At 44.0% G+C, this 23739-nt stretch overlaps 1 protein-coding gene across 4 annotated transcripts in view; it reads left to right on the forward strand.

The window, feature by feature from the left end:
- Positions 1–23739, forward strand: part of ELMOD1 (ELMO domain containing 1) — a 140075-nt gene that overhangs the window by 34883 nt on the left and 81453 nt on the right. The window lies entirely within an intron of this gene.

Consider the following 23739-nt stretch of genomic DNA (forward strand, 5'->3'; position numbering starts at 1 on the left):
TCGTATAGCTCCAGAGATTTTATTTACGATTTGCATTGTTTTCAGTCAAGGATCCTTTTTACACCGTAGACTCTGTAGACTTGTAGCAGGTACCCTGTAGGCAAGAACTTCATGAGGATAATATTCGCATGTAACTGTTAACAGTGAGAAGAAGTAGGCAGGAAAATAACATTCTGGAACCTAGTAGATCAGAGGAAGGATGGCAGCAGCGGAAGAGTAGTGTGCTAAACTTGTGGTAGGACATGGCCTATCCAGTCGTCTGGTTATGGTACTATGGACTGGACTGCCTGTGATAGGATTAGGGTATGAAGTAGATTGAAAAAGGAAGTAGATCAAAGAAATGATGACAACAGCAGTAGAAGTGGAGTGTGCTGAATTTGTGGTAGGATGTGGCCTATCCAGTCATTTGGATTAGGATATGTAGATTGAAAAAGGACACCCTTCGGCCTAGTAGATCAAAGGAAAGACGACAACAGCAGTGTCGGTCCACCCATATAGTTATATTGTTGAGGATTATATTGCATGCATTTCAAAGGGTTAGGGCTGTGAAGTAGGTAGGGAAAGAACACAGGTGTGGTGAGGGTGTGATGAGGGCAGATGGAATTACCCTAGGGGCAGATGGCATTAACCCCTTGTGTTCATGATGCCAGGGCCTAGTTTAAAGGAGTACTCCAGAAAAGGAAAATTTTACTCCATACTGCCAGCAGTAAAAAAATAAAGAGGTACATACCTTCCTTCACTCCCCCGGTGCCTCTGGTAACCTGCGCCGGTCTCCGCCGCAATCCTCTTCCTGGTAGCCGGAGGTCGTCGAGTCATACTGCGCTCAGCCAATCACTGGCCGCAGCGAAGTCTCGACTCGGTTGGCGATAGGCTGAGCGAAAGTGTGACGTTTTCAGCCCCGGCAGCAGGAGTCGCGGAGGAAAACGTCACACTGCCGCTTAGCCTATCTCCGGCCAAGTCGGGACTTCACTGCAGTCGGTGATTTGCTGAGCACAGTATGACTCGCCGACCACCGGCAACCAGGAAGAGGATCGCGGCAGAGAGCGGAGGCACCGGGGGAGTGAAGGAAGGTATGTACCTCCTTATTTTTTTTACTGCCTGCAGTATGGAGTACAATTTTTCTATTCTGGAGTACTCCTTTAACCGCTTCACCACCTGAAGGTATGCCGCTGGATCCTGGGCTAGGTACGGGGGCAAATAATGACTCCGACGCCATGTTACGTAACAATGGCAGCTTTACTGAGTCAGACAGATCTCTATACAGTCTATACAGCTTGGCTAGGCCAAAAGAGGTGACCAGTGACTTCAGAGACCACAGGGCTTGCTGGGACTTATAGTGGACTTGGACAATTTGATGCAGGGCCACGCTGACTTGAGACAGACTTGACTTGGACTGACTTAAATGAGACTGACTATGAAAGACTTCACCCCGTTTGTAGCTTACCAGGCTTTGACTTGGAGCTGGGGGGTAGTGGACTTGTGGATCCGTGGCTGCGTGGTAGACTTTAGGCCTCTTGAGGATACCAGACACTCTCTCCAGATGACCTCACTGCAACTCAGCTAAGCAGGAAAAGAGACTGAGCTAGCTCCACCCAGGGCTTATATAGGGAGTCTCAGGAGGGTTCCCATAGGTCACCCTGTAGGTCACATGGTCACTTTTACCTTCCCTGGTTACAATAACATGACAACCACACTTAAAGGTATATAACATTATATGTACATTACACCATATAACATAGGCACTTAGGGAAATACATAAGACACAAGTACCTGGGGGCCAAGGGGCCACGGAAGGGAGTCTGCCGGACAGAGCAGTAAAGGTACAGGGGTGCAACTCGTGTACTGGGCCACTACATATGCATACTAGAGCAAAGGGATAACAGCAACAGCAGGGGAGTATGCTGATCTTATGATAAGCAGTGACCTGTCCACTCATATGGTTGTATGTGAGGACAGGACAGCATATAATAAAAGGTATAACATTGTCAGGGAAAGAACAGTCTGTAACCTAGTAGACTAAAGGACTAAGGGGACCTAGTAGATCAAGGGACTGATGAAAACGGCAAAAGAGGAGAGTGCTGATTTTGCGATAAGCAGTGACCTATTTAGTTATGTTATTGAGAGCTATACTTCATATGATAAGGACAGTTTTATGAAGTAGGTGTTGAAGGAACACATTGCAGTCTGGGAAATTAAGTGAATGATGACAGCAGCAGAAGAGAAGTATACTTAGATCAGGGGGGGGGGGGGGGGGGGGTCAGACCGCTGGGACCCCTGTGATCTCCTGCACTTGACCTTGGCTCTCCCCGGGAATGAAATGCGTCAATTCCCGCATGAAGCAGCGGCTGACAGGCCCCCTTCATGTACCTCTATGTGAGAGCCATTTTGCCATCTCCTGCTCTCCCATAGTGATAAATGGAGGGGGCGTATCGGCTGCCGTTTCATGCGAGGAGGTTGACACTCCCCATTCCCGGGGAAAGCCGGGGTCCCATGCAGGAGATTGTGTGTGTGGGGGGGGGGGGGTGGACGGGATGGACGGGGGTCCCAGCAGTTTTCTGCAGGATACTTCTCTTACTGGATAGGTTATTTAGACTTTTGTGATACTAAACATCCACATTTCTGCAAGTCTTGGTTTTCTGGTACAGATTTAAACTTTACAGTAAAATGTTTGATTCCATTCCAAATCCTTGAACCTGCACTTCCCAGTCCCTTTTTATATTTTCAAGTGCAGCAGTGATAGTAGGACTGTCTTATGTATGCATGGGATCGGTTCTGGGTGCAAAAACATAGTTACCAAAGTTCCAATTGTTGAATTGGGAATCAACACGGGATATGGATAATGGACCAACTTCAGGGAAGAGAATGCAGGGTTTCCAGGCGCTGACGTTTTCTATTGTTTCATTCAAACCCTGACCCCTGGCCGCCGCTCAGGCGGCGGCCAGGGGTCAGGGTTTGAACGAAACTATAGAAAACGTCAGCGCCTGGAAACCCTGCATTCTTTTTTCCTGATGCTTATCCATTTCATTAATTCGGGTAGGAGGCTCCAGAAGGATCCTATTGTTTTCACTACTCTATCCACTGTTGTTTATGGGCTCCGCAACATGTTGGGGTAAGCGCAAACCGTACTGTGCGATTCCCATTATCTTGCTGTATTACCCTATAGAGCGCTCTCTCCCTCTTTCTAGATTTTCCTTCCTCTTTTGTATTTATGGAGCAGTCGTCTTTTGTGTGTGTGTGTGTATGTATATATATATATATATATATATATATATATATATGTGTGTGTGTGTGTTATTTTTGCATGGGTTTGCATTCTAACCTTTCATACTATAAGGCTTATTTTGATAAAAAGAGAGATTATTAATAATACATTATCTTCCAACCTGGTAAATTCTTGGAGGAATCGTTTTATCTCAGAAGATGGAGTCGCGGGTTCATGATGGTCTAATTTCTGATGAAATATAACAGGGGAAATAGAGTTTTAAGGCTGACACGATTTACCTTCCTCCGAGGAGCGGTTATACACATTTTAATTATCTAGCTCATGAAGAATTTAAGGCGGCGTGCAGAAGAATTGCTTTCTCTTCTGGGGGGTAGACATGAATATTGTTTAGCTCAAGGTGTTATTGTCTAAAGTAAGTAGTATTTTGTCGTTTTACATGCATTTTTTTCTGATGTCATAAAAGTGCAACAGAGGGCATGCATTTTTTTATTTTTCTTATAATTTTTTATTTTAATTAGCACAGCTAAAACATCTTATTGCCAACATTAACTCTGGATGCTGCATACAAAGTCAATTATTGGAGTGCTCCAGGGAAGTACAAAAAAAAATAAAAAAACCTCCAAAGTCACCACACTACCTGGATATGTACCGTGTAAATGATCCTGCCTGATATGCATAGCTCCTGTTATCTTCTCTGGCTGCTTGAAATTCTTTGCCATCCTTCCCTCCTCTTCAGCATGAATACTACAGCCATTGCAGCTTTGTTCTCATTACTGTTTAGTTCACTCTGTGAGAGCAGTCCCCACCTTCTGCTCTGTGAGCACAGATATACAGTGTCTGATAGGCTGAGACTGCACACACCCTTCCAGCTAAAGGGAGCATGACTCATCAGTGCAGGGCAGAAACCACCTGCTCTGTGTCTCTCAAGAGGGTGGGGGCTGCTTTCAGATAGGGACTTGGACAGAGACACAGTGGACGGCTGGTTGACATATTTTTCTCACTCCCTGCATGTAAGTGACAACTGCAAGAGGGGAAACTGCTCTATATAGCTAATGAATGATAATTAGATTAATAAATAGTTTGATAAGAGGGAAAGAATAGGCTTTGGGTTTAGTTCCCCAGCTAGGAAACTTTAGAAGAGGTTGTGCCACCAAAAATAATGTGACCAGGGCTCCATCAGGTGGAAGCAATACATGGTTCCATCAGAACAGGAACTAGGAGTGGAGGTAGTGCCTAAGCAAAGCACCAGAAATAAGCAGTACAGTCAAAAGGGCCAGGTTTAGGGTCCACATTTTTTGACCAGAGTGTAGCTCATTTACAAAGAGCGTCTCTCACTCTGGAGGATCTGCCCAGAGATTTAAATAGGTGGTGTGTAATACTTAATTTCCCCAGTGGTGGCGCTACAGGAAAAACTTTCACTTCCCCACAGAAAATAAGTGATCACTTTGGGGTCCTAGCAGGGAGACACTTTTTGATCAGATTATTGTCATAGGACCTTTCTAACAAAAATACTTTGTCCTAAGCAAAGAACCCTTTTTATGAATATGGATGGACTATTAATATCTGATTGTTGGAATTCTGACACCCAGAATCCCCCCTGACGATCAACTGTTTGCCAGAGCCGGGGTGTCCCTATGTACGGTGAACAGAGCTAGGAGCAGACAGCTCCGTACAATGTGTAGTGGCCAAGATGGGTAACTGCGGCACAGCTTCAATTGAAAATAAAACGTGCAGAGTTGTCTGTTTCCGGTTATGTAGGTGTTGTGGCACTGGCTTACAGCTAATCGGCGGGAGTGCAGGGTGTTTAACCTCCACCGATCTAATATTGATCACCTATCCTGAGGGTAGGTCTTAAAAAGTCTTGAAAAACACTTTAACTCCTAGGTACGAGGATAAGGGTACCTCCAAAGTGATATTCATTATATTATTTTACTAACTGGAAACAAGGGAGAACAAAATAGATAGAAGAGGAGCTAAATGTGCCAAATCAGTGACGAGACATCAAATTTGTTAGTTTAGGTCAGTGTTTTCCAATCGTTCGCTGTCAGGGCATCCTAGGAGTTGGAGTTTTGCAACAGCTGGAGGCACCCTGGTTGGGAATCGAAGGGATCGAAGAAGGGGAGATGAGGCAGTAGAGGTGTAAGAAGACATTGATATATCCTGTATCTTTCTTTCTATCTATCTTATCTGCTTCATATATATAGGTTTAATATCTATCTCCATTTCAATCTTCTATGTTGCAAAATACATGTTAAGAGCGATGTCTTTTATCCTGCTACACCTGAAAAGAGGCTTCATGAGCTCAATTCATCTTTGTGGTTCTGGTCCCTGAGGGGTCAGTCCACATTGATGGACTATAGGCAATTTACCAGTGGTGCATTCATTATGGGTGAACTGCATCTGACCCTCTGGCTTCATGGGTCATTGATCCCCCGATACAGCTGCATTTTTCTCTCCATACCCAGTACAGCTACATAACCACTCAGGTCTACAATACAATTCCTGAAACATACGAAGTGCCTTGATGATCGGTTCTGCTGCTTGTTTCTGTTGTTTGTTTCTGATCGGTTCTGCTGCTTGTTTCTGTTGTTTGTTTCTGATTGGTTCTGCTGCTTGTTTCTGTTGTTTGTTTCTGATCGGTTCTGCTGCTTGTTTCTGTTGTTTGTTTCTGATCGGTTCTGCTGCTTGTTTCTGTTGTTTGTTTCTGATCGGTTCTGCTGCTTGTTTCTGTTGTTTGTTTCTGATCGGTTCTGCTGCTTGTTTCTGTTGTTTGTTTCTGATCGGTTCTGCTGCTTGTTTCTGTTGTTTGTTTCTGATCGGTTCTGACGCTTAGAAAAATTTTGTTTTATTGCAGGTTGCAATAAAAGGCAGTGTTTCTCGAAAGCTCCTAGGATTGCTTTTACGGAAACAATATTTGCAGCATACGAAGTATAACACTGTGAATAGTAAGTGGTCTTACAGTGGGTGAAATAAGTATTGAACACGTCACCATTATTTTTACTAAAACTATTTCCAAAGAAGTTATTGATGTGAAATTTTCACCAGATATTGGTAACAACAACAAGTTATCCAAACATGCAAATAAACCAAAACAAATAAGCCCAGAAATTAAAGGGGTACTCCGGTGAAAACCTTTTTTCTTTTAAATCAACTGGTGCCAGAAAGTTAAACAGATTTGTAAATTACTTCTATTAAAAAATCTTAATCCTTCCTGTACTTATTAGCTGCTGAATACTACAGAGGAAATTCTCTTCTTTTTGGAATGCTCTCTGATGACATCACGAGCACAGTTCTCTCTGCTGACGTTATTATAATAATAATAACACTTTATTTATTGTTGTCCTTAGTGGGATTTGAACCCAACTCCCCAGCACTACAAGGCAGCAGTGCTAACCACTGAGCCACCATGCTGCCCTTAGCATACATCTGCTATGCACGCTTGCTAAAATGGACAGAGATGTCAGCAGAGAGCACTGTGCTCGTGATGTCATCAGTGTTCCAAAAAGAAAGGAATTTCCTCTGTAGCATTCAGCAGCTAATAAGTACTGAAAGGATTAAGATTTTTTAATAGAAGTAATTTACAAATATGTTTAACTTTCTGCCACCAGTTGATTTAAAAGAAAAAAGGTTTTCACCGGAGTACCCCTTTAAGTTATATGTAATAATGTTAAATGATGCAAGGAAAAAGTATTGAACACATGAAGATAAGGAGGTGAAACTTGGGGTTACACACAGTAGTGTGTAGTACCTACCATGACCATTGGAAGCTGAAACCATAACTTCACTCTCCGGAGCTCCGATGGGCTTGCTGGACGTCCTTAAGTTTTTCTCATTTCAACACACTTCTGTGGCTGTCCTATTATGGCTTCATACATCTTGGAGGTTGTATGGTTATACAGTAAGGCAGTATCAAATTGTATTGAATTCATTTTAAAATGGCTGCAGGGTACAGGACATGGTTTATTTAACTTTAAGACTCAATTCATCTGTAAAAAAGGAATAATTTGCTTCATTACTTGTTCCTGTTAGATCAGCCATCTTACTTTTTATGCATTTCTAAGCTCTGTGTCCATATATCTACTACTTTGAAAAATATAATAAAATAAAAAAATAATAATTTAAAAATGCCCCGTGGCACATTTTTTCATTATGGAATTGAAATATTCATGGTTAAGTGACATGTTAGTTATTTTTACATGTTTCATCGAATACATGCCTGGAAACCAGGACTCGGATTATCCTCATCGAGTCGAATCTATATCCAGTACTGGAATAAATTATGCAGCAGGGGTGTGTTATATTTTTGGAATATGTGCAATGTGAACTCAGCCTAAGGGAACTGCTTCATTCGGTTATATAACTCCCTCTTGTAGAGTTCAGTAGAGAGGAAAATGAATATTCATGGCCACCTCTCCTATTTGTGGTTGTGAGAAAGAGTACAGTGAGTCCCACTAGGCCCAAAGTGGGATGGGGCCTCAAACAAATTGTTTGCCCAGAGGCCTCCACCAACCTTATCCCAGCCCTGCTTGACCATGAAGAGATGGTCTCTTTGTTATGAGTGTGACATCAGACTGCCTGAGTGTGGTGACACGGGAGTTCAAGGGATACCTGATAACTTTGTGACACCAGGGCACCGTTAGCCTATACACAGTCCGAGGTTGAAGACAGCTTCTCCTGGGCAGACACGGGGAGTAAAGGAACACACCAACATCGGGTTACGGATAACTGTCTTTACTGAGCAGGGTGCAGATGTTATTACACAAACAGTTGGTTTTGGGTGATAGGATGCAGGGTAACCCCTTGGAAGCCGTGTTGCCTTGCTAGGACTTATGGTGCTTTTCACCCAATACATTAAGGCTTCTTTCACACTACAAAATTCTCAGTTTTTAAACATTCCTATGAAGTTCCGTCTGAAAACCAGCTGAAAACGGCAGTAACAAAATCCTACACGTCCGTTAGAAAATCCCATTATAGTCTATGGGATTTTCTAATAGCCATTTGAATCCGTTATAATCTGTTATTGATAACGGACGTTATTTTGTGACGGAAGATAGTTCGGAAGAAAATAGTTCATGAACTATTTCTCCCGTTACTACCTTCCGTCACAAAATAATGTCTGTTGTCAATAACGGACTATAACGGATTCAAACGGCTATTAGAAAATCCCATAGACTATAATAGGATTTTCTAACAGACGTATAGGATTTTGTTACTGCCGTTTTCAGCTGGTTTTCAGATGGAACTTCATACGAATGTTTAAAAACGGAGAATTTTGTAGTGTGAAAGAAGCCTAATACTGACTTAATATGAGATTGAAGATTTTCCAGGCTGCTAGGCTTCTGACAAGGTCCTGTGACTTTCTCCACCAGGGCTTGAACTTTCACTGTCCGGGGGATCCCTTGCAGAATGACTGGATATCCCTCAGAGCTTCTCCACATATAACTCACACCTTTACCACACTTGTGCACAGAACATAGCTCTAGGCTTAAAGGGGTATTCCGGGATTTTTTTTTATTTGACTATGCTACAGGGGCTGTAAAGTTAGTGTAGTTCATAATATAGTGTCTGTACCTGTGTGTGACGGTTTTCTCACAATTCTTATGTGATTTTCACCCCAATATTTATTTTTAACAGCATACAAAATGACTGCTGTCTTGGATTTTTCCCCGCTTGCAATGCGGTTGAGACCTGACTCACTAGTCAGCTGATGACAGGGAGCCTGTCTGGTTCAATGGGTGGAGGGATCAATCTGCAACTAATGCAACAGCTGTAGGCATCCTGATTGAAAACCACAGGTCTGCAGCTCATTTACGTTTCAATGGGTGGTGGCTGATGTGTGGGAAGGAGGAAAATGGTATCATGGGATTTGTAGGCAAACAAGAAAACTGAAAACAGGAAATACAAGTTCACAGAAAGCTAGCCATAGTGTTATGGTAATCTCACAGCATAGCCATTTAGCCCCAAGACAAGCGCAGATCCTTCCTAAGCATGTCCATTACTGTCTACCAGGTATGTACTAAAATCACCTTATGGTGGATAACCCCTTTAACTGGACTAGGATTGAAACTAAAACTGGGATAACTCCTTTCCCACTACACTATATACTACTGAATTTAGGGGTTCCCATTGGGCAGACAGGGTCACATGGTCTTGCACTGCTCCTCACTCTTAAAGGAGTACTACATCACACATCTATAGCCACCCATATACATTAAAATCAGAGGTTATATCAGTGTCCCGTGTACTTGCATTGCATTTGTAGTACCATTCGCCTGTACTCCGTCCTGCTGTGTCACCCAGAAGTTCAGTAGTTCTGAATAGTAGCCTTCGTTTCGAGCCCATAGAGAAGAATTTGGCGGCCATCTTAGGCTCGAATCGTCATCAGCTACCCACGATGCAACAGGAGGGTTTTCCCTCTCCTGTCACCCTCCTGCTCCTTCCAGACAAACCACCCCTAGGTATAAATATGCATGAGCTCATTGAATACTCAGCTCCGATACGCTGAGTAGTAGAGCCACTGTATTGCTGCCCACATCTCACCCTCCTGAGTGCGCGGTGGCTCTTGGGAGTTTTTGCCACCGCTGCACTTGCCTGCGTGTCCTGGATTCTTATATGCTGGTAACAGGGGAACGGCGTCAGCCAGACATGATCCGAGCACAGCGATGCTTGTATACACGGGTGGTGAGGCAGACCTGCATCGCTGGTGGGATTTCATTTTTTTAAGGTATGGACGTCACATATCTCCTTTAAAGGTACAACACAGATAAATAACATTAATAACATAAAACAGTGCATACAAAAAATATAATAAACATTTGCTAATGTGCTTGAACATAATAACTATAACAACCAGTCCTTTAGTGGGCCCAATACCTGTGCCGCAGGTCTGCCCCAGGAAGTCCGCAGCCACAGGACAGCCTCATAACCACATAAGGAAAATGGGAACATGCTAGTATAGGAATGAGATAGAATAGGGTCATGAAGACACGTTATGAGGTGAGAATTAGTAACAAGGTAATGTTGGAATACTTGACCTAAATTAGACACTTTCAAACTGACCTTCACTGAAATAGTAGAGGGACGGCCTTAAAAAGGACCTCCTTTTTATTTATCAGCCAAAAGGTCAAGGAGGTGTTGCCAAACTGCTCAAGTGCCACAGCCTGGCATGCCTACTTGCCTGCATTTACCTCCTCACACCTCCTTCACTGATGTACAGAGCTAAGTCGGTCCAAGAGGGGCTGGGAGATGAGGGTGAGCCTAGAGCAGTGGTCTCAAACTGTGGCCCTCAAGATGTTGCAAAACGTCAACTCCCAGCATGCCCGGACAGCCAACGGCTGTCCAGGCATGCTGGGAGTTGACGTTTTACCAACATCTGGTGGGCCACAGTTTGAGACCACTTGCCTAGAGACATTCCAGGCTGTGGCACTTGAGTGCACAGCCCATGCGTCCTTGACACTTTGACAACCACCATCTGGTACAAGAAAGGTGCAGGAGGGTTACTCCGCTCCCCAGCGTCCGGAACATTGAGTTCTGAACGCTTTGTGCAGGCTTCCGTGTTCACGCCTTCCCCCTCGTGACATCACGGCCTGCCCCCTCAATGAAAGTCTATGGGAAGGGAACGTGATGGCCGTCACACCCCCTCCCATAGACTTGCATTGAGAGAGCGGGATGTGACGTCACATGACGGGCCGTGACGTCACGAGGGGGCAGGCGTGAAAACGGAAGCCCACACACAGCGTTCGGAACTCAAGGTTGAGCCAAAACTCCTACAGTATGCGCTTGAAGAATGACCCAAATGTAGTCAATAGCTAGGGCATATTTATAGGGGGTGCAGATGGTGGGATTGCATAAGTGTACAAGAAGCCTAGGGCCCATAAGGTCTCTCTTTTGTCTATGTTTCAACCAGGGCTATAAATAAAGCATCATAGCTGGGTGCCCTGTATCGGTTTTTGCATTGGGGCCCCAGCAGCTTCGCCTACTTAGTGGTCATTGAATTTAACGGGGCCCATGGCGATCCAAGAACAGATAAGTCAGCAGCTGATTTTAAGATTATAACAATGTATCTGTTCCCCCGGAGACACAAATCATAATGTGAACCTAGCCTGTGCACTGTCCATCTATGTAAATTTAGGGTGAGCCCTAAAAAACATGTTAGCGTCAATGGCCCAAAAGAAACTCACTGTAGGTTGTTGCGTGTATATATGGTGTTTCTTCTGGTCCTAGTATTCTTTTACAAGCACATAACTATAGTGGGTGTAGATATCGCAGTTCTGCTTGACTCCTAGGTCCTAGGATCGTGTTCCTCGGTCCCCTATGAGGACACCCATATTGTAAAAGACGAGATATTCGAGTGACCCTGTTACAGATTTCACTTTAGGGCCCAGGAGCCTTAAAGTGACGCTCCTGGGCCCTAAAGTGAAACCTTTAACAGGTTTCTTAAGTAAATAGTGTTGAGCGCAAATATTCAAAATCCAAATTTTTACAGCAAATATCGGCACTTCGCAATTTTGTGAATATTTAGAATATAGTGATATATGGGTGGGGTGTTGCAACGGTGTAGCAGGATCTGATGGTATTAACCTTGTGAGGTAAGGTGTTATTAACGACTGATTATTCGTGACGCCAGGATGTGGTTGTTTTCTGTATAAGGCCCTGCCGACAACCAACCCAGAAACGGCCGGCAATAAAGGAATGTCCATTGCAGGAATTATCTGATAACTGGACCTTTTACTTAAACTTCTTATGAAACAGTCTTTAAAATTATGCAGTTTCTCTAGAGGCAACCGGGAGGCAGGATACCTCACAGGCTTGCTGGGACTTTATTAGTATTTAGATGAGTTATGCAAGCCACTGTGCTACTAATTGTATACTTGAGTTGAGTAGTAGTCACTAGAATTGTAGATAGATCTTGATAACTCACGTTTTGAAGTGGCTACGGGTTCTTTAGGCTTTGGCCTAGATGAGATGAATTTAGTAGTACAGGTATTGTGCTTGGCTGAAATCCAGGAGATAAGAGCGATAAGAGCTAACTGAGAGACTACAGCCCCTTATATACTAAGGAGGCTGGACTAAAGCCCATTGGTTGCTAAGCCTGTGGTTCCTGTGCCCATGGAACTCTTTATGTATAATGAACAATATGTACACAACACATTTCCAATGCATTAACAGAAGGTGAGCAAGGGGTGAGCCCTGCAGGAGAGCCCTATGGACTGCAGGGGCTCTTCCTGAGGGGACTTAGGAAGGGTACAGGACCATGTCCTGTACTGGGAAACCACATATAATATATATATATATATATATATATATATATATATATATATGTGTGTGTGTGTTTTTTATATGCAAATAATTATGCGAATATTGGCACTTCCAGACTGGACCTATCCCTCCCTTCTTAGGCAAGATATAATTGCGCATGTGCACTATGCGAATTTCATTATGAATTTTCACATGGAAAAAAAAGAACGAACATCACGAATATGCAAATTTCACAAACATTGGATGAATATTCGTCCATATATTCGCAAAATATCACAAATTCAAATATGGCCCCTGCTGCTCATCACTATAAGTAAAGAGTCAAAAAAATTCTCCTTAAACATCATGTATACCAGTCAGTGGTGTAAAAACGGATCTGCCTCACAATAAGCCGACCTGTGAATAACATTCAGCACTAAGGTCCTGGTGCATCATGGTTTGTCCCTCTGCTACCTGTGACTACATTCACGCCGCCCTGTTATTGTGTTCTCTGGAGCTGGCGCTTAGCAACAGGGGATCAATTAAACATGTAGCGCGTGTTCTGTGGCCAAGGAAATCTGGAGAGGCGGAATAGGAGATGGAGGAGAGGGGGAGAACAATCCGTCCTCAGCCTGGGAGGGGGATGATAGCTGAATTTATTACACGACATGAATGCAGATATCATACCGAGCGCGCGGTGAAGCAATGGTCGCCTCTCATGGGTCACTCCACATCTCTCCGTACAATGAAACCATGAAACAAAATTCACTACTGTGGAAACAAAGGAGATTATATTACCAGGGGAGCGTTAAGCTCTGGAATCTGCATAGCTAATATTTCTTAAAGGGGGAATTGTATTATTGTCCCCGACACATACAAATTGTTGCTATGGGCCGGGTTTACCTACAATATTTTGGTCAGTATATTTATTCACTATTGTTAGCAAAAAAAACTGAATTGGAACTGAGGCACAAAACATTTTTATGGAAATATCAGCAACTTTTTCTGTGTTTTGCCTAAAAATACAGACCACAAAACATGTGTTAACCTGGTAGGGGATAAGTAGTGGACTGTCTGACCTCTGGGATTCCCCCTACACACACAATCTCCACAACAGGGATAGGTGAGAAGTCTTAAAGAAATGGAGAACCCCTATAATAAAAAAAAAAAAAATCTTGAAAGCCATTAAAGGGGTACTCCGCCCCTAGACATCTTATCCCCTAGGGGGATAAGATGTCTGATCATGGGGGTCCCGCCGCTTGGACCCCTGCGATCTCCCTGCAGCAGCCAACATTTGTATAGAACACCAGTTGCGGCACCGGAAGCTCATGATGTTACAGCCACGCCCCCTCGTGACGGCACGCCACACCCTCTCAATACAGGTCTGTGGGAGGGGGCGTGGTGTTTGCATTGAGAGGGAGGGCGTGATGTCACGAGGGGGGCGTTTCTGTGACATCATGAACTTCCGGCGCTGCATAGCTAGTCATCCGGCACGGAGCGAAATTTGCTTTTTTCATCGGATGACTGGGGTGCTGCAGCAGAGATTGCAGGGGTCCCAGCGGCAGGACCCCAGCGATCAGACATCTTATCCCCTATCCTTTGGATAAGATGTCTAGGGGCAGAGTACCCCTTTAAAAGGGGTATTCCGAGATTTCTGGTTCATTGAAAGTAAGACAGGGGCAGCAAAGTTAGTCTAGTTACTAATATACTTCACTCGCCTGTGTTTGGTGGCTGGTATCGAATTTCTTTGTCTTTCTTCCCCAGAAGTTCATTTTTTGCAGCCTACAAAATGAGTGTTCTTTAGGACTTTTCCCAGCTTGTTGTGTGGCCCGAGACAATGCATCACAAGTCCGGTGCTGAAAGGCGGCATGTCTGTTGTGTGTGAGGCCAACCCCCAGCACATATGCGTGCATTCATCATCTCACAGATCCACAGTGTGTGTTAGGTGATGTCGGGCAAGTCAGGTGATCAAAAGGAGCGTGACTGATGTGTGGAAGGGAAATAAGTCACCTCCCGCCTTAAAACAAAGGATCCTGGGGATTGTAGTCTGAGGGAGGCTACAGAAAATAGACAGTTTCCAAAAACAAGCCAGCACCGTGATGGGGGACACAGGACACGGCCATTTACCACCAACACAAGCACAGATCCTTGGTAAACATGTCCATTACTGAATGACACTTAAAGGGGTACTCCGGTGGAAAACATTTTTTTTTTTTAAATCAACTGGTGCCAGAAAGTTAAACAGATTTGTAAATGACTTCTATTGAAAAATCTTTACCCTTCCAGTACTTTTTAGCAGCTGTATGCTACAGAGGAAATTCTATACTTTATAAATTTCTTTTTTGTCTTGTCCACAGTGCTCTCTGCTTACACCTGCTGCCCGTGTCAGGAACTGTCCAGAGCAGGAGAAAATCCCCATTGCAAACCTATGCTGCTCTGGATTGTTCCTGATACGGGCAGAGGTGTCAGCAGAGAGCACTGTGGACAAGACAAAAAAGAAATTCAAAAAGTATAGAATTTCCTCTGTGGCATACAGCTGCTAAAAAGTACTGGAAGGGTAAAGATTTTTTAATACAAGCATTTACAAATCTGTTTAACTTTCTGGCACCAGTTGTTTAAAAAAAATTTTTTTCCACCGGAGTACCCCTTTAAGTGTGATTCAGTAATGGACATGTTTACCAAGGATCTGTGCTTGTGTTGGTGGTAAATGGCCATGTCCTGTGTCCCCCATCACGCTTCTGACTTGTTTTTGGAAACTGTCTATTTTCTGTAGCCTCCCTCAGACTACAATCCCCAAGATCCTTTGTTTTAACGAACATTGTATAACGTTTTGAAATACAGAGAATACGCTTATGTTCTGTAAGCAGAATAAATCCTTCAGCTTGTAGAAAGTGGAGTATTTTCCCTTTGCTATTACCTATTGGATAAAAACTATAATTTTTCTGGATCCACCCACGTAAATATGCGACGCGTATTCATTCTGGGAATTTGTTTTACGTAAGCAAATGAACTAGGGCGCACAACATACAGGATTCTATGTATACAGGGTAGGCACAGAATGAGTCATAAAAGCTGGCAGCTATAATGTGGCCTCCAAGAGCCACTTTATGGAGCAGGTTTATATAGCAACACTTCGGAGTTTCTGCGTCTCGAGGGTTCTCATGGCGTAGAGCTCGTGCGGAGTTTAGAGCTTCTTCTCTGAGCCAAATACCGGTATTAAATAATTTTTCTGTAACTCTATGCGGCATAAAGAGATTATTTAGTTAAGTAACCTTTTCATGTGCCAGCTTAATAAGGATGCGGGGGTTTCTCAAAGCCGAAACAAGATTTATGTCCTTGTTTGAAGCGTTAATCATTCTGACTGTAATGAGCTCAAATGAAATATTAGTATCTGTTAATGATATATAGCGGGATTATTGTACTGTACTTTACCGACACAGCGCCCATCCCTAATTTTCTTGCCATAGATTGTGCATGCATACGATCGGGAGCACAACCTGAGGCCTGCCTTGTCATATTGTACAATAGCGGTCTCAAACTGTGGCCCTCCAGATGTTGCAAAACTTCAATCCCAGCATGCCCGGACAGCCAACGGCTGTCCGGGCATGCTGGGATTGAAGTTTTGCAACATCTGGAGGGACACAGTCTGAGACCACTGTTGTACAACCCCAACCATGAGGACAGAGATGCTTGCCTGTGTTCTATTTTAAGCACCTTAAAGGGGTACTCTGGTGGAAAACTTTTTTTTTTTAAAGGGGTTATCCACCATAAGGTGATTTTAGTACGTACCTGGCAGACAGTAATGGACATGCTTAGGAAGGATCTGCACTTATCTTGGGGCTAAATGGCTATGTTGAGAGATTGCCATAACACTGTGGCTAGCTTTTTGTGAACTGGTATTTCCTCTTTGACTTTTCTTTTTTTGACTACAAATCCCACAATTCCATCTTCCTCCCTCCCACACATCAGCCACCCCACCCATTGAAACATAATTGAGCTGCATCCATTCAAATCAGTGTGGTTTTCAATCAGGGTGCCTACAGCTGTTGCAGATTGATCTCTCTCCCACCAAGCGATCCTTCCACCCATTGAAGCATACATTCTCCCTGTCATCAGCTGACTAGTGATGTCAGGTCTCGGTCGCATTGCAAGCTGGGAAAAATCTGAGACAACGGTCATTTTGTATGCTGTTAAAAATAAATATTGGAATGAAAATCACAGAGGAATTGTGAGAAAACCGTCAGACACAGGTACAGACACTATATTATGAACTACACTAACTTTACAGCCCCTGTAGCATAGTCATATAAAAAAAAAATCTGGAATACCCCTTTAAATCAACTGGTGCCATAAAGTTAAACAGATTTGTAAATCTTAATCCTTCCAGTACTTACTAGCTGCTGAATACTACAGAGAAAATTATTTTCTTTTTGAAACACAGAGCTCTCTGCTGACATCACGAGCACAGGGCTCTCTGCTGACATCTCTGTCCATTTTAAGAACTGTCCAGAGTAGGAGAAAATCCCCATAGAAAACATATGCTGCTCTGGACAGTTCCTAAAATGGACAGAGATGTCAGCAGAGAGCACTCTGCTCGTGATGTCAGCAGAGAGCACTGGGTTCCAAAAAAATAATTTCCTATGTAGTATTCAGCAGCTAATAAGTACTGGAATTTACAAATCTGTTTAACTTTCTGGCACCAGTTGATTTAAAAAAAAAAAAAAAAGTTTTCCACCGGAGTGCCCCTTTAAAAGAGCAATGCAGGCAAAACTGCTACTGTTTTATACTTGGAAAAGGCCAGATGATGCTGAGCACGGGTAGTGTGCTCTCTTTTATTTTCTTTGGATCCCTGTTATGCACCTCCTCAGGCCCTGTACTAAGCATACGACAATGCGTTAGAGTCCTTCTTTAAACTTTAGGCATCAATAATACATATATTTGTATTCTAGCGGGTTCACTTTAATGGCAGACCACTCTGCATAAAAGAGGAATTAGCTGGGAAAACATCATATGTGTCTTCCTAAACCAATCATATCCTCTCAGCTTCCTCCAGCCCAAATTTTTTATTTTGTATTTATAAATGAAAGATACAATTAGTTAACAACCACTAGCGTATCATGTGTCCTGGCTCTTTCCAGCATTGTGAAATGGTTTCTGTGTCTGTTGTTTGCTGTGTTTCTTGGTTTTCCTGCTCTGGTGTATCTCCTGCTGTTTCCACTCTGTCCATTAGGGGCCACGCGCGAGCACTGGCTGTGTTCTATAGACTCAGCGTGCACTCCCCAATGGATGCTCCTCCTATCTCTGCCTGCCACTCTCTATATAAACCTCCCTCACCCGTTGCCTGATACTTCGGCAAGGTTGCATTCTGGTTGTTCATCTTGCTCTTCTAGGTCTTTGTAACCTCTCCGTCTGTCTGAAGACCCCTGTCTGTTTATTGGACATTCCGTTGCCTTATTCCTTGGACTCTGTATTTTCTTTGTAAATAAACACCTTTGTCAGCATTGCTGCATTTGACACTATTTTAGTGTCAGTTTTGTCCCATTCTGCCCGCCTGGTCGGCTGCCACTTGTGGCACTATTGATGTGGTTGGGCAAAGTATTACATGGGGGAGTGCAGGTATTATTATGCAGCAAAAACTTGTCTGGTTGAATTCTGCTAAAATTTATACCCACTTAAAGGAGATATCCCACCAAAAGTGGTAAAAAAAACAACTTAAATAAGTGATATGGAGTCACAATGACTCCACAAGGCATCCCTGATGATTTGTTTCATAATAAGACCCCCATAGCCCTATTAATAGCCTTTGAAAATCCTGCTGAGAGAGCAAAAAACTCCACACACTGGGCTTGTTTCCTGTGTGAGCTGCAGGGAGGGGCTGCTGTGAGAGTGTGCAGGGAGGGGTGTGTTGCCCTCCAGCCAACCAGGGGATACTCAAACATGGCACACTGAAACTGTCAGCTGTATGAGCTAGGGAGAAGGGAATGTGAAGTGTCATCTACGGTAAACACCATCAGTATGATAAAATCTCCTGGACTTCCTGTCTGGAGGTGTGCAGCTGTATTAAGGTAATTTAATTTAGCTGGAGTTCTCCTTTAAGGGCGGTAAGAAATTGAAAAAAATAAAAACAACTATACTTACCTAGCCCTGGTCCCATGCTTCTGCTGTTCGGCTCCATCCAGGCTTCTAAACTCATGTCTGTCTTCTTGTTGCTTCATAGTCAAGCGCTTGGTGCAAAATCTGCTTGCTCAACCAATCACAGGCCACAGCAGTGATCAGTCTTGGCCAGTGATCAGCTCAACACGAAAGGGCCTGCAGCAAGTGCTTGTCTAAAAATCAGAAAGAAGATCAGAGGATCAGATGGAGCTGAATGGGAGCTGCAGGGTTCAGGGTTAGGTAGTTATAGTTTTTTTCTATATTTTCACACCCTCAGCTGGATTAATTGCTTGATTACCCCTTTAATTACAATAAGAGGGTTACCCAGTAATTCAAAATTGTTGGTCAATCCTTAGGATAGGTCATTAACCCCTTAATGACCCCCTATACGCTTTTTCACGATGGTCATTAAGGGAACTTATTCAAGCCTATCATGTTTTCGTGGCGGAGCTAGAATAAGGCAGGGTGGCTCTCCCCCATGCAGGATCACACGATCTTGGCCGTCAGTATGATAGCCGGGCTCCTGCTGTTACTACCTGGGGAGGAGAAACCTCTAATCCGATAGTTTAACCCTTCACATACTGCAGTCAAATTATGACTGCGGCATGTGAAGGGTGTTGCTTACCTCCACCATCGGTCCTGGCACCTGCAGTCCCCGGCTCCGGTTTCCATGGCAGATCTGCTTTGCCCGGAATCTAGGTTCATTTTGTGCAGAATTTGTTGCAGAAAGTAATCTCTTCACATTTTAAAGTCCCATTGTCAATATTCTTTTGCGGGCAAGAATATGTTCATCCACGTTGGACGTTCCTTAGTGTTCACTGAGCAGCAGAATCCCATTAAAGGGGTACTCCCGTGGAAAACTTTTTTTTTTAATCAACTGGTGCCAGAAAGTTAAACAGATTTGTAAATTACTTCTATTAAAAAATATTAATCCTTCCAGTACTTTTTAGGGGCTGTATACTAAAGAGATATCCAAAAAAGAAATGCATTTCCTCTCATGTCATGACCACAGTGCTCTCTGCTGACCTCTGCTGTCCATTTTAGGAACTGTCCAGAGCAGCATATGTTTGCTATGGGGATTTTCTCCTGGTCTGGACAGTTCCTAAAATGGACAGCAGAGGTCAGCAGAGAGCACTGTGGTCATGACATCAGAGGAAATGTATTTCTTTTTTGGATTTCTCTTTAGTATACAGCCCCTAAAAAGTACTGGAAGATTTTTTAATAGAAGTGATTTAAAATCTGTTTAACATTCTGGCACCAGTTGATTTAAAAAAAAAAAACATTTTCCACGGGAGTATCCCTTTAAGATCAATAGGATTCTGCTGCAAGCAGTTTCCACTTGGATCTTATTATAGGCAAATGGGCCCTTATACCTCACATGCACAGGAGATAGTGGTCCTGATCTACTAAGAGTGTTGTGTAGGTTTCTTTGTGGGTTTTAATTCCCTACAATTTATTTTCCACGGTATTTACTAAGGTTTCCCTACATTTTCCACTTTCCCTACACTTTGCTTTTTTTTACACCTGCTCTGATCTGTCTCGTTTTCCTCAGCTCAAATCCACCACATTTTATGTGGAAACCTTAGTAAATATGCTGGGTTTTTGTGAAAATGTGAGGGAAACGCCCCTTTTTGGAGACCACGCCCCCTTTCACGGTTTTCTTAGCAAAATGGAGAGTTCGTCTGGGTTTTTTCAATTCTGGCGCACAATCTGGCACATACAGAATTTCTGGCGCAATGCGACAGAATCTGGCGTACCACCCGACAAATCATGTCGGGTTTGCAATAGTAAATGAGGGCCAGTATCTTGCAACTATATCTAACATTTTATTAAATGTGATTTAAAAATCTAAAGGGGTCATTTATTAGCTTGCGCCACTTTTGTTTCTTTACTCCTGTGTGGGGCAACTTTGCAAATATTTAGGATGATTTGGGCCTTGATAAGTGACCCCCTAAATTGTACATGTATGGCTTATTAACATGCCAGAATTAAAGGGGTAGTCCAGTGGTGAAAAACGTATCCCCTATACTAAGGATAGGGGATACGCTTGAGATCGCGGGGGTCCGACCGCTGGGGCCCCCTGTGATCTCTCTGTACGGGGGCCAGGCTCTCCGGCCAGATAGCGGGTGTCAACCTCCGCACGAAGCGGCGGCCAACACGCCCCCTCAATACATCTCTATGGCAGAGCCGGAGATTGCCGAAGACAGCGCTTCGGCTCTGCCATAGAGTTGTATTGAGGGGGCGTGTCGGCCGCTGCTTCGTGCGAAGGTCGACACGCCCCCTTCCTGCGGGCTGTCGGGGCCCCGTACAGGAGATCACAGGGGGCCCCAGCGGTCGGACCCCCCGCGATCTCAAACTTATCCCCTATCCTTAGGATAGGGGATAAGTTGTTCACCACTGGGTCACCACTGGACTACTCCTTTAATGATGCTTTATTTTATAGTCATGAATTATTTTAATGGGTGCATATACTATTCTAGAAAAAGAACCTTTAGGGTCCATGCACAATTCCTTTCTGAGTTCCTGTAGGGTGCTTGGGCCCTTATTGATGGGAAATCCCAAAACATGCCACAAATAATTTTGGCGTCACTACTTTATGGAGGAATAATCTGTTCCCTTCTCCTTCTTTTACTCCATTCTGTCCCAGCTCCAGGTAGTATGTGACTGTGGTGACAAGTGACAGCCCAAGATGGTGATCCCCCGGCTCGCTCTGTTATTGTTACATGAGCGTTCCGTCTAGATGTGCGGTTTATCTATGTGGACAGATGATTCATGCTCGCCCCTCCTCAGCCACCATTCTCATGGTAGCACAAAAACCAAGTCTCCGAATGCTTCTTGCTCTGTCACAACAATTACATCCCTGCAGAAATAGGCTTCGCTGATAGTTATTGGAGCATAATGTGAGCAAACAACTGCACTAGATACACGTCCTTCTCAACTAGGTGCTTATTGTCATAGTCCGTGTACAGATAGATATCCCTGCAGACAGGTGTTAGTAGATATGACAGAATACACAGTTATATTCACATGTGCCAAAGCATCACTTAGATTTGACCTAAAAACATTAAGAATTATTGGTAAAGTGGGCAATGAGCCTTTGTAATGATGCATTCTATAATCCAGGGGTCTCCAAACTGTAGAATGTTTGGAGACAACTGTTGTAAGCAAACCTGGTGGTGGTGATGGTGGGGGTTAAAGGGGTATTCCGGGCAAAAACATTTTAGCCCTATCCAGAGGATAGGGGATAAGATGACTGATCGCCGGGGGCCCGCTACAGTGACCCCGCAATCTCACTGCAGCTGCTGAATGTCCAGTTTCGGAAACCTCTGGGTTTGCGGGACTGGGGACGTGACGTCACGCCACGCCCCCTCCATTTATGTCTATGGGAGGGGGCGTGACGGACCTGTCTGTCTTTCTCTTGCTACACTTTTTCCTTGTTGATGGAATAAAGAAGCTTATATGAGACGACGGCTGGTGAGTGCACCACTTATTTTCTACTCTGGTTCAAAATGTAAGTGTAAATGAAGCCATAATATATCATACTTTATATGTATATTTAACCTTGTTAGATGAATGCCTTCTTGTGAAGAGCAGTTAGTGTTACCTTGCCCCGTATAACTGTGTGTTCAGGACATTTGTAATTACATTCATGTTCCCCGGGGACGTAATTGATGTCTATTTTACCTCATTAGGTTAAATGCTGTCTGTGTTTTTTACCTCAGTAAGCCATAATTGTAGCCCACTATTGACCAACCATCACTTGACTGATGTCCCTTCGATCTGAATTGTTGTGTCTCAAGCTGCCTGTAGTAACCATGGCAGAAAAAAACACATTGTGCAACTGCAGCAATTCATCATAAAACCAGTTTATAGGCAGTAATACATTGATGTAAAATAAAGTATATATCAGGGGTACTCTACTGCTAGTAGGGGTCCGCTTTTCCAGGTCTTCTATCCGGTGAAGGTCTGATCTAAACGCTAAGACCTGGTTCACACTTAGCGGCCACAGTGCCATGCCCCTGGAATAATACTGCCATACACTGTGCCCCTGGAATAATACTGCCACACACTGTGCCCCTGGAATACTGCCACACACTGTGCCCCTGGAATAATACTGCCATACACTGTGCCCCTGGAATAATACTGCCATACACTGTGCCCCTGGTATAATCACTTGGGGACCCAGGGCATATACTGCCATACACTGTGCCCCTGGAATAATACAGCCACACACTGTGCCCCTGGAATAATACTGCCATACACTGTGCCCCTGGAATAATACTGTCACACACTGTGCCCCTGGAATAATACTGCCACACACTGTGCCCCTGGAATAATACTGCCATACACTGTGCCCCTAGAATAATACTGCCATACACTGTGCCACTGGAATAATACTGCCACACACTATGCCCCTGGAATAATACTGCCATACACTGTGCCCCTAGAATAATACTGCCACACACTGTATCCCTGGAATAATACTGCCACACACTGTGCCCCTGGAATAATACTGCCACACACTGTGCCCCTGGAATAATACTGCCACACACTGTGCCCCTGGAATAATACTGCCACACACTGTGCCCCTGGAATAATACTGCCACACACTGTGCACCTGGAATAATACTGCCACACACTGTGCCCCTGGAATAATACTGCCATACACTGTGCCACTGGAATAATACTGCCACACACTGTGCCCCTGGTATAACCATTTGGGGACCTAGTGCATATACTGCCACACACTGTGACCCTGGAATAATACTGCCATACACTGTGCCCCTGGTATAACCACTTGGGGACCCAGGGCATACAGGTACGCCCTGCATCCCTGATCCTTAAGGACCCGGGCGGGGACGTCATAGCCCCGCCCCCTAATGACATCACACCCCACACCCTCAATGCAAGTCAATGGGAGGGGGCGAGACAGCCGCCACGCCCCTTCCCATAGACTTGCATTGAGGGTGCGTGGCATGATGTCATGAGGGGGCGGGGCTATGATGTCACAAGCTCCCGACTCCAGCGTTCGGAACAGTTTTTTCCAGATACTGAGCAGTGGAGAACCCCTTTAACTATCTAGAAGGTAAAATGGCCGCACACGTAATTGTCTCAACTATGTTATA

The sequence above is a fragment of the Hyla sarda genome, chromosome 2, assembly GCF_029499605.1.
Source record: "Hyla sarda isolate aHylSar1 chromosome 2, aHylSar1.hap1, whole genome shotgun sequence".
NCBI lineage: Eukaryota > Metazoa > Chordata > Amphibia > Anura > Hylidae > Hyla > Hyla sarda.